A 12,893-nucleotide genomic window follows, 5' to 3' on the forward strand; every position below is an offset into this window, starting at 1 on the left:
GCTGGACACAAGATATCACCTATTAGATAAAATAATTTATGGATCAAGACAGGGGTGCAAAGAGAGACATAAACTAAGCCCAAAGTTTGTGTAAAATGTCAAACGCCTCACCCCTAATAATGATGACAGTTACACTACATGAACATGGGTAACCAGGGTAACCAGGTCGGCTATGCCGGGTAGCATACATCCACAAGCATGGTACAGCTAAGTGGTGCCCTGCCAAAACGTTCCAGGTGGAGCTCAAGTGCTAGCATTATTGTTCCACATATTGGAATAAATGGATTATTAAACTATTTTGACAGTAATTGTTTGGGTCAGGGAGCATAACGAACCAAGGGAAGTTGATGAACGTAATGAAAGTAATGAAGCGAAAATCCTGTACCGAATGGTTCAGGATGAATATTCGAACCAGTACACCCCTACTAATGAGGTAACTGATTAGTCCTCCTCTCATTTTTATGTCAGTCAATTCAAATAAATACAATTTCCTCATTGAGCTGACATTAGACCTTTTATAAAAATGTATTTATACATTTTATTAATCGATACATTTTGTGCATCATCCACATTTAGTCTAGTTGTTTTAACTATACTACATTTTAGAAGTTGAAAAAAGAAAGATCATTCTTGACAATTCTGATAGTATTAGGACTGAATACTGTCCTGTATGTAATTAACAGAATTCAGAAATGGTAACTCAACAAGGGCTCTTGTTTAATTCATTGTCACACCTGTCATGCTGTGAAAAGTGACGTATGCTGGTGCTTCCAATATGAAATGTCACCCATAACTAAGTCACATACACTCTGTACAAACGTGACCACATGTAGACTTTGTCTTTGACATATTTGCAGTGTGTTCTTGTTGACAGAAGCATATTTGATTTTTTGATTGAAATTTCTTTTTAAGTTTCTATCTGTCCAAACATACTCTATTTAGTGGAAGTAGTAATAAATCACACTTCCTGAAAGATGAGCCATATTTAATGTAAATATATGCAAATGCATTCTTACAACGTAGATCTCTGTTGTGTCAAATGATTGAAACCTGAGATAAAATATAATTCAACCTTGAAGCCAACTAATCCCTGCTTGTCACACATTCACATATTACACACACACACACTCATAAGCATTATACATTTGTGGTGTGTAGGTGTGACAGATCTGCAAACACTCAGTACCGATAGGAAAAAACCTTCTTCCCGCCCTTCCAGCGTTTTGACATTCAACTTCCTTTCATCTTCAGTAGAACTCAAGCAGAGGCTCTACAAAGACTGGCTTTGTTAAGATAGAAATTAATGGCTCAAACATCATTGGTTGTAATGCTTGTTGACTCATATGTCCCACTGAGTACACCTCAAAGTATCCCACATACTGCTCTCACTTTATTCTAATACATTAACAATGATAAATTGTGCTGCTTATTTTTCACTTAAATATAATTGTTACAGAAGCTCTTCACTCATTTCAGTCCAGCATTTTTTTAATCTTAATTCGGAAGTTGTTGTTTTTTTTAGTTGAATGTGTTTAAACAAAAAGTGTATATTTAGTTTTTTCCCATAGAGCACTGTATAGAATAAGTCACTTAAAACTCACACGTGCTGTGAGTGCGTGGCAAATGAAATTGTTTCCACATAATTTGAGTTGCATATACGTGTGAAAACTGAAACGGAAGATTTGGCTGATGTCAGATAACTGTTGATTAAAACTTAGTGTGTCTGTTGTGTTAGAAATGCATGAGAGAGATGACTAAAAAAAAAAACACGTGAGAGTTGACCAGCGTAGATGGCCTGTAAAAGTGTAACTAGTCTTTAGGCTTGGGCAATATGTCAATATTATTGTTTATTAACTGTCTGTGTACATTATTTTTCCTCTTTTTAACCAAATTCTGTTGTCTAAATGAATTAACAAAATGAGATATATGAAAGTGTTTTGTTTTATGTAATGGACAACAGTGGGAATATTTAAAGTCAGTGTAAAGCAATAAATCAATAATAAATATATATTCTAAGTTTGTCACCACAGAAAAATGTGTTATTAACCACACAAATTTGAATGATCAAGAAATCACTGGGGGCGTGTATGCTGAGGGCGCTGAAAGCACGGCCCAACTGAACAGCCTGAGAGTTAAAAACGCTCACACCAAACTCCTGTATAAAAGTACACAATTTAAAATAGGCCTTTTTTTTGTTGGTGTAAGGCAAGCAACATGGATGATATTTAAGGAAATATCAATATATGATTTTTCTTTACCCATACTTGAAATGCACTAAAAATCAGTTTGATTATTTAGTGTGTAATTGTGCTAACATTTGCCATATTATTGTACAAATTGATCAGAAAGCATTTTAATTAATGCAGTGATTATTTTTCACAACTGTATTGCCAGGCCTTAATATTGTTTTTTGTCTGGATGATTGCTGGTTGTGATAGGCTTTACGAGGCAGAGAATTGAACAATTTTTTTTCACTGAAGTTTAATTTTCTTCAAAATAGATTAAAATCCCACAGTCACAAAGAAGCTCTTGCCAAGGGAAGACATTTAAGCTAATAGGACCAGGAGACAAATGCAACCTTTTTCCTCATTAGATGTCTACCTCATGGTGCTTGAACATCATCTGTCCTATGCAGGCATTGATTTGCCACTGGCTAAGGTTGATTCTCTCATTTGTTTCTGTGTAAACTCAGCTGAGCCCTCATGGCATTTGTGGTGCTCAGTAAAAACCTGATTAGCAAGCTGCGTGGGTGCATTCACATTTACCAAGAGGAGGCTTTGGCAGACTGAATGTGACTTAGCATTACAGAGCATTAAAACAATGGCCAGCAGACTCAGTGGAGTAGAACCTTTTTCTAGAAAAACTATAGTTATAAGTATGGAAATATTATTAGCAACACACTAAACTAGTTTTTTTTCACTGGCCATAGTGTGTATTTTTCTGGTCAACAAAAGTAGTCTAATTAACTTCTTCACAGATTTCTGTTTCTGTGAGCTTTTGAGCAAATTCAGCCCAAACCAGACTGTCTGAGCTTCTTCTGGCAGCTGAATATGATTGAATGTGTTTGGAGCAAAAGGGCGACTTCTCAACATCAAAGGCCTCACATGTATTCTCGTCTCTGTCTCTCTCTCTCACGCGTGCGCACACACACACACACACACACACACACACACACACACACACACACACACACACACACACACACACACACACACACACACACACACACATGTTTACACAGCTATCCTTGTTAGGACATTGCATTGACTCATAAGAATTGGGCTTTGGACCCAATGAGGACTACTGGTCTGGACATGGTTAGTGTTTATACCGTAAAAGGTCTCCAATGAGTAACAAAAACAAACACAAGCATATCAGATAATGGTTACTTTTGAGGATGTTGCATAGACTTACATTCATTTCCTGGAGACTTACCCTTATCCTAACTATAATTACTGACCCAAAAATTAGCTTTTCCCCAATTGGGGACAAAAGCCATGTCCCCAGTTGGACAATCGCACATACACGCACACGCACACACACACACACCCAATGACTCAGACAGACTCTGGGGACATATTTAATAGTTAAAACTATTAGATGGTGTAGGCTTTGGTCCAGAAGAACCCAGTACCCTGTGACAAGAAGACTTAATTTAGGCCTCTGTGCCTGTTAGGTTTGGGGGGGGGGGATGATTCTTAAATACATTGTGATGCGTACGTGGACTACTCTGCATCAGTCCTCAAATGTCAAAAATCGATTTTCCTAAATGTCATTTAATAACGTGAGTTGACTGAGCAATAAAGGTGGAACTCAACTAGGAGGGCAGCGCAGCACCCAGGCAGTCTACACCGCACACACAGCAGAGTTCATCCTCACAAAAGCCAGAGGCAGCAAGCATTATTTAATGACTAAATAATTATCTTTGCAAGATGAATGTGGAGTGGGGCGGTGATCAGCAGTAACAAACTAGACCGGCTGACCAACACACTCTGCAGCACTTAAACAAAGTAAACCAACTCTGAGGTGAGGAAAATAACTCAGTGCCCAGTCTGTTTCTGTTTCACCTCAAAATCCCTGCACCCAATGTCTTTCCCCGGAGCTAACGGTGCAGCAGAGAGGCTGCTCTCCTTTGCTGGAGATATAACATTAATAACAACACAGCAAGCACACCGCCTACCCCTCATTTAGTTATTCTCATGCAGGAGACTGTGAGATGCTTTCAAATTGAATCATTAATTAATTAATGCAGTTAACTTTTCAAATTAAAAGACAAATTGATTAATTGCCAGTTATGTTTCATGTTGTATTTCATTGGACTAAGGACATCAGAAAAGTATACTGAAGTTGTGTCCCTCTTTTCTATTCATCCAATCGAGAATTGATTCTGAATCAAATTGGACACTGAAGAATCGAAACTGAACCAAATAGTGATATTCCCAAAGATCCCCACCATTAGTGCTGATTTGTTAAGTGGTCTCTGTACCTCTTCTGGCACGCTGTGGGTCATGTTCCATTTCCTGAATAGAGATACAACATTCCCAAGATGAGATGTAATGACTTCCGAAAGGAAATGACTGGAATTCTGTCCACAGATTATTTTTGCACAACTTGTAACTGTCCACCAACAATCAATAAACTGCTGTTATCTTTAATTAAAATAACTGGTGTTGACTGGCATGTTGTTTAGAGGTTCTTTGCATTGTTATGGATTGTTTGTAATGTCAGATAGACAGACGCTGAGGTTTTACAATGCAATATTTCTAGTAATGATTTTCTGTCACAGAGAACCTTTTAATATTTGCGCTCTGTCTACAGTGTGGGAGAATGATGGACAAACCAATCAGAGTCTGAATAGTAAAAAGAAAGCTATGTGCCTGTTTTGGTATGGATGCAGCTGTGTGTATTTCACTGTTTGTGGAAGGTGCCCTGCTTACTAATTGTTGGTGTTTGGGGGGTGGGGGATATCAGAGATGTGTCACACAGAAACAGCAACAGTCTGATCAGTGTTTGCCACCAGGATCTTTTTCATTAGTGGTTCTGTTGTGTGTACCCACCTTATCAGGACCTGTATTTGCACACACCAGCGGTGAAATCAATTAAAAGTATTTGAGAATTGTTCCAGATTGCTTTATTAGCCATGTGTGTGATCATTTACAGGAGCTTATCCCACCGTAAGGACTCTGGAGGCCCAGAAAGCTATAGTTGTAGTAAATGTCAAAGAATGAAATGCCTCAACACATTCAGAAGGTTTGGGAGTTCTCCACCCAAGAAAATGTTATGTTATTTGACTAAAATCTGCATTTTCACACCATTTATTTAAAAAACCCACTGATTTTATTTTTTCACAGTACACTTATTAGCAAGAAAAAAAGTGAAACACATATCCTCAGTGATGGAAGAAACACTGTGTCCTGAAATTATCCCAATTCAGTACAGCATTATAATTGATTGATATTTTAATTTATAATGAAATATAGTTTCCAGAGCAGCAACATTAATGTCTAGAACAGCAAAGTCACTGTGTAACCTCAATAATATCTCACTGCAAACAAAAATAACATGTCAATAAAACAAATATTTCTGACATGAAACTACTGTGTGAAGTTTAGAAACAATAAAAAACACAGACATCATTCATCCTGTCTTCTGTCCTCCTCCCTCTGCTGCTGAAGTGATTCACTGCTGCATGCACAGCTGGTTTGGATGGAAGGCTGCCATCTCAGCTTGTACAGTTTAAAAGAATTTGCCAAATTTGAAGATATTTGACAAACTAAGCTAAACAGTCAGGGTACTTACAGACAGCTTTTGTTTTAGCTTGTTCATAACAATTTGCTTTGTAGTTAACTAGCACACTGTGGTTGTGACATTTGATGGCAGGTGGAAATATTGCTTTTCTTCTTCTATGTGGGCAGCTGTCGCTCAGGAGGTAGAGCGGTCTTTCACCAATCAGAAGATTGGCCGTTTGATTCCTTGCTCCTCCAGTCGACATGTCGACGTGTCCTTAGGCAAAATACCTAATCCCAAATTGCTCCCGATGGCTGTGCCAACGGTGTATGAATGTGTGTGAATGGGTAGTCGCCCTCTGATGAGCAGGTTGGCACCCTGTGTGGTAGCCCCTGTCATCAGTGTATGATTGTGTGTGAATGGGTGAATGAGGCATGTAGTGTAAAAAGCACTTTGAGTGGTCAAAAAGACTAGAGAAACACTATATAAGTATAGTCCATTTACCAATTACATGTGTATGCTTGTTGAACAGGTGGTTTGATTAAAATACATATTGGCTTTTCACCCATAAAGATCTTACTGCACTTAAAGTAATGAGTGTAGTTGTCGTGAACTTGAGTAAAAGATTACCTTTCACTTCACCTCGTTCACCTGGTGTGTGTGTGTGTGTGTGTGTGTGTGTGTGTGTGTGTGTGTGTGTGTGTGTGTGTGTGTGTGTGTGTGTGTGTGTGTGTGTGTGTGTGTGTGTGTGTGTGTGTGTGTGTGTGTGTGTGTGTGTGTGTGTGTGTGTGTGTGTGTGTGTGTATAGTGTCAAGTATCAAATCAAGGCACTTTAGGCTTGATATAAGGTTCTTTGACTTGTTTAGTAATTTTTTGATAATTACTTTCTATTTCATTTAGGGAAAGTTCTTTATTTAACACTGATGAATCAATGGGTATTTTGTTAACAAAGAAAAAGGATGAAAACATTTTTATTCTACAAACTAAGTGCGAAAAAATATTTTTGTTCAGTATTGGCACTAAGAGACAGGTATTGTTTAGGCACCAACTAAAAAATGTCAAACAATCCCAACCCTTACTCCTGGTTAATAGTTTCAATGTGGCTAGTTGAGTCTGGGAGGATCTGTGCAACGATAATTTCATCATCTGCCCATGTCTGTGCCAAGAAATCATGTCCGCCTACGCAGAGATCCAATGTAGTATAAACAGAACCATATGTGTCCGCTGTCTACGTCCATTTTTGGACCATAACCGCGCCTTAAATTGTGATTTGGTATCTGTGGAGTCTGTCAGTCCTCATGCTATAAAGATGGTAACAAGCAGCACTGATGAATAAGTAAGGGGGGGGGGAAAGGCACTAATTCCTTCTCATTGTTATGGAAGTGTTTTTTGTTTTTGTATATTTCTGACATTCAGGACACCACTGTCTGTAAAGAGCTTATCACAAGAACAAATTAGCAGCACAACAAACCTGCAGCAGCAGCAGGGGTGGAGCTGTTTGTGGCATTGCTCCACTATTAGATGTTTGTGACAAAATGGGAACAAATTAAGTCACAAAGCTTTTTAATTGGGGTTATTGCTTTGTATTGTGCACTATTTTGTCTCTGAAGCCATTAAGCTGAGAACAAACTAAAATCACAGACGATTTAGTTGACCCAGTCACAGTCATCAGCAGCATTGTAGCCTGTGAAGTCTGGCAGCGTATCTATGATAATTCATATTTGATATTTTCTTTCTACTTTTTCTCTAGTTTGAGTGGCAGAACAAGGTGATTTGTCACAGGGGCCAGCTTGCAAATAAAATGTCGGCATCATCAGTCCTTGCTGCTCCTGGGAAACACAGCTTTAAAAATGAGTCAAAAGGAAGTTAAAAATCTGAGTTAAAAATAAATTACCAGACCATTACATTTCATGTCAAATGAAATATCAGTGTTTGGCAGATCAATAATATTATCTCTATATTGAGCAAACATCCTTGCCCTCTTCCGCTCCCTCCCTGTCTTTCTGTTTTTGTATATATGCCATCGCTGTAACGTTAGAATGCAAACCACCAATTTCCTCTCTGAATGCTCATCCTTTGAAATAGACAGTCATTTATCATGTGATGAGTGAGCCCACACTGCTGCCTAATCTTCTGTGTGACAACAAGATGGAAGTTGTTGTGCTTGGTTTCATGAGCTTCTGGCTTGAAAAGCTGTCATGCACTTGCATACATTGAGATGTTGATGTTGCTGGTTGTTGCTGTGGAACCCACCTGTTGGCTTGTTTGAACTTTATGGGCAATAGAAGTGTGTCTATTGCTTTTGAGCCCTCATACATACGTGTGTGTGCATCCATTACACCTATCGTGTCTGGAATGATAAACAAGTGATTATATGACAAGCTCGCTTTTACATCCTCAGGAGAGGAAGTTATTTTTGCCATACAAACAATAAATGAAATTAACTGCTTGGTAATAGATGCCAGTGTCAATGAGAAGTTGGATATTTTAATGATCTCTTTTTGACCTTTACCCAGCAATTAATTCCACATGAAGAGATCCTCACGGATGCAGATTGAGCTCTGAAATGACTACTCTTCATTATCTGGGAGGACTGCCTAGCAACCAGGTAGCCCGTCAGCAAACAAGAAAAGCTGAGCAAGAAGGAACCAAGTCTAAGGCTTGAAATAGTTGTATTGTGGCACCTCAGAGATCAAGCCTCTGTACCATTTAAAATTGTGTTAAATAGACACTCGCCCAGCCAGACTACTCTCCTCGGTGAGTGTGTGGTACATTTGTTGGTGAGGTGAGTGGTGGATTGAGGGAGAATAGCTGATCCATATTAAGCTTGGTCAAGTTAGGCTAATCAATTGTTGTTTCAAGGCTAACCCCCTTCACTTTTCAGTTGGAGAAACAACAGATGAGACTTTTCTTCATCTAAAAAGCTGCAACATTAATGAACTGACACACTGAAGTATTTACTGCCAGGCTCACAACTTTCCGTTAACATTTTCTTTTCTCCGCTTGCATTCACCGTCACTTTTCTGCACATAAAAGAGCTACACTACCAGCAGTTTCACAGGCAACAACATAGAGGTTGATTGCTGAAGCACTGTTATTGTAACGGCACTTTAATTTTGTTGTAACAATAGTTTATTTAGTAGTTTGGTATTTTAGTTGTTTAGAGGAGATTTCAAAGTGTTTAGATATTGTGTATATAGCCTAAAAATATCCATAACCCTTACCCTAACCCTTATAGGCCATATCGACCAGCACTAATTTTAAATAATTTGGAGTTTTGCAACCTTACATGATGTTGCACTGCAGTAATGAAACTGAACACCAGCTTACCCTCCTGTGCGATTGTAATGATCATGATGTACAGTGCAATAATATACCTCTGTAGAGATGAGCAAATCAACAATAACCCAGCGTGTTAGTCACTGTGTAACAGTAAAAATAATAATTATATAGGAGCAGTCATAAATGTTGGGTGGCTGTCACAGCAGTGCCTCACAGTACAACAGAGACAGAGCTTTGAAGCTTTATGTTAGCTTTGTTGGTGTGTGTACGTCTGGAGGCAGGCTCCCTCGTCTTGTCGTCTTTTCTCTGCTTGTGCTGGATCCCTGCTGAGCTCTAATGGTTTTGCTCCTTGGAGGAGATCATTCACCTCACAGCTGCGAGTGTGCACTAAGTGTCAGCTCCGCTTTACCTCACCACGTTTTGCTGCTTCTTCATTGGCTTCACAGTAAGCCTGCCATGTCAAGATGGCTTCAGAGCTAGAAATGCCAAACAGTCACTGGCAGGCCTCAGTGCCCGCTTACTAAAAGGGGCCCCCCTCAATGATGTGCCCCACATGGGCCCAGTGTAACAGATGGTAAAAATAAACCACCTGTCTTTCTTACACACCATGAAATTATACTATGTTATACTATGTTCAAGCATTGCAGATGATGAGTACAAAGCTATGTCAAGTCGTTCTACAACCTATTGCTTTGTTTTTTTTAAGCTTTTCCTCATGCAACTTGTTTTTCTGGAACATACATTTGAAAAAGTGGAGCCATTTATAAATATGACATTTCTGTATAACATAAGTCTTCTTTGAATGCAGCAAGTAGAGGCTCCTAATTCTCATGCAGAATTAGCCTAATAGTGTTGCATTATAGGTTGCTGAAAGCCATAAAGCTGCTAAACTAGTGAGTTTCTTAAAGTCCATTCATGATATTTCTAAAAATGTTTAGGAAGCCAAGTTTACCAGGTGGTTTGATGGCCTGTGTGAGGTGTCTTGCTGTCAAACATATCACAATTTTCACTTCCTGCATGACAGTTTCAGTAAAAGCAAAGGTTAACACTACAGCGCTCCGACCAGCATTGCAAAAACGAGTCCAGTCTGTTATTTTCCTCCTACTGGATTTACGAAGGAGCAGTTGTAGTGCAAGGAATATGGATGTAGAGCTGCCCTCACTGGAGTGAGGTACCGGCAGGGAGTCAGTGGAGACTCAGCTGGACTGCTGAGCTGTGAACTCAGTCATTATCCACAATCCATGTCATGCAGCATTCAGTTCACATTTTAATAACGTACTTTGTTAAAAGCATTACCCAAACAGACGGAGTGGTAACATCTCATTACACTGGTAATGACCGTTGGGTTAGTCGGCTTTGTGACCTCCCTGCTGCAGGGTGATGTAATAGCTGAATATTAGGCAGGGAAACTCCAAATCCCAGGAATCATTGGTGCCATTTCATTCCATGGGAGCTCTCCCCAGATGATTTAACAGTATTAATCTGTTCAACTCAGCACAATAATCCATTGATGGTAAACTGAGGAGCAGTTCTCCCTGCAGACCGACTATGTGAACAGATCTTCTCTCTGTTTTGTATGGAGTACAGTTTCCAGGGGATGCATTGGTGGCCTGTTCTGACTCAAGATAGGAATTCACTGCCATTTCCATTGTCCTTTGTTTATCACTCGCTGTTTAGCACTGCTTTCTGTCTTCATCTGATTTCTCTGCCCGTTTGCCACCACTGAACCTAATTTTGTGTTTTCCATTAAATCAGAGCCAGCATCTTTCAGGCAGGAATTACTTTAGCTAATTTGAAGAAAACATTTGAGTTTTAACACCCCTAAACAGCTGGGTATACACAGGATACATTGTTCTACTTGCATGATATTGCACACTTAAACTGTGAGATTACATAGTCACATACCCTCTACAGAGCTGTATTGGCATCATGGTCGACTGCATGTGTGACGTTTGTGATCATCCAGGACACAGGGAGAGATGCCATTTAAGACTCTTCATGTTCATCCTTCAGTGGTTTTATTTACCCTGCACAACATGAGGTGTTACACTTTTGTTTATTGCCTCCTGTGTTTTTGTCTCTGATTTAAAATCACACACAGGGGGTTGACACAATATTGTATGTTCTTTTCAATATAACGTCAACAATACTTGCAGTGTTTAGATTTTGTCAGAATGAAGGATTTAACTCTACTTACGATTTCTGGGGATGTAATGCATGTTATTTCTACAACTCATGTGGGTAGATAAATTAATCTTTAAATGAAGCACCTTTTAAATGTACCAGCTACACACTGTGATACACAAACAGTAGGAGTGACAGGATATCATAGCAGCTCAGGTGTCAACACCCTGTGTGAGATGTGCACTGTTTTATTCTGTTCTCTCCCCTTACAATCTGTTAATGAACACTAACACAATGTAGACACCTTCCACTAGCACCTCTTTGCTTTACACCTTTTGTTGTTTCAGTAATTTGACGAGTGGGTTTATCCCATATTTCATTTCAAAGAAGTGTTATTGGTCACCAAGGTGATTGCTTGATGAAAGTTGGCTGTTCGTCTTCTTTCTTCTCCTTGAGTAAATCAGTTTAGATGATTTAACAAGAGAAATTGACTTAATTGCATCACTGATAGAGCACAACAGCCAGTTTTTTCAGACTTGACACTTGTAGGCTTTTAATGAAACTCAGGATTACAGTATTATGCAGTTTGCTAATGTTAAAAAAGAAAGGAAGATGAAGTAAATGCCCTATGTATGGTCAAGGTATGGCTTTTTCTTGTGCTGTTCCTTTTTAAATGTTGTTGTATTGACCTCAGTGCAATGACAATAAAGACAATTCAATGCAATTCAATTCCCTATGGAAACCCTGTTGACATCTTGGTTTCTACCCACAATTGCTCGTGGTGCAGATTATCCATGCATAATCTGTCTATCCAAATACAGATTATATATGCATTTCCTGGATGTAGTGGGATTGAATCAGTTTATCGCTGTTGAGTAGGTATCTGAGGTTGTTGGGGAACTGCATAGCACTCACAGACTTTAAAGTGTAGTCCCACAGTGATCCAGCTCTCTTTGCCCTAGGGCATTAGACAGTCATGTTGGTCGGTGTCAATGAAAACTTGTGCCTTAGTCTTCCTCAGGGATTGGATGTGGTCACACTAGTGGTGTGACGAGACACAATATTGGGTTCACGAGATCGAGATGAGACGAGAGGAGATTTTACCACTATTTTTAAGAAAACTTCAATGAGGAAATATATGACCAAAAAGTGAATTATAAAGAATAGAAACAATCCTAGTATATAAATATAAATGAGATAAAGAGTCAAATTATCATATTGCTAATAAAAAACAGAAATAAAAGTAAATTGCACAAATCCTATATCACACACATACACAAGTAGAACGTGCTACTTGTGTATGTGCACATCTAGAGACTGCAATTTTTTAAAATAGTGAAGGCTCAGTCAGATTGGATTGAGACCATCTGTGAACAGCCATTTACAGATTTTCAATTGGATTGGCGTCTAGGCTTTGACTGGGCCTTTCTAAGACAATATTCTTGGCCTGAAACTATTCCAGTGAAGCTCTGGTTGTATGCGTAGGGTCATTTTCCCGCAGGAACCTCAGCCCCAGTCTCAAGTCTCTTGCAGATTGAAACTGGTTTTCTTCAAGAATTGCCCTGTATTTCGCTCCTTCCATCTTGCCCTCAAGCCTGAGCAGTTTCCCAGTACCTGCTGAAAAAAAATCATCCCCAGAGCACAATGCTTTTCACTGTGGGAATTGTGTGCTCAGGATGATGTGCAGCATTGGGTTTCATCCATACATAGAGAATCGCACAAGGGCCAAAAACTTCAATTTTGGTCTCATCTGGTTCAAG

General features: G+C 39.2%; 1 protein-coding gene across 4 annotated transcripts in view; it reads left to right on the forward strand.

Moving 5' to 3' along the window:
• Nucleotides 1-12,893, forward strand: part of LOC133981612 (tumor protein p53-inducible protein 11-like) — a 35,249-nt gene that overhangs the window by 6,314 nt on the left and 16,042 nt on the right. The window lies entirely within an intron of this gene.

This window comes from Scomber scombrus, chromosome 6 (assembly GCF_963691925.1).
Source record: "Scomber scombrus chromosome 6, fScoSco1.1, whole genome shotgun sequence".
NCBI lineage: Eukaryota > Metazoa > Chordata > Actinopteri > Scombriformes > Scombridae > Scomber > Scomber scombrus.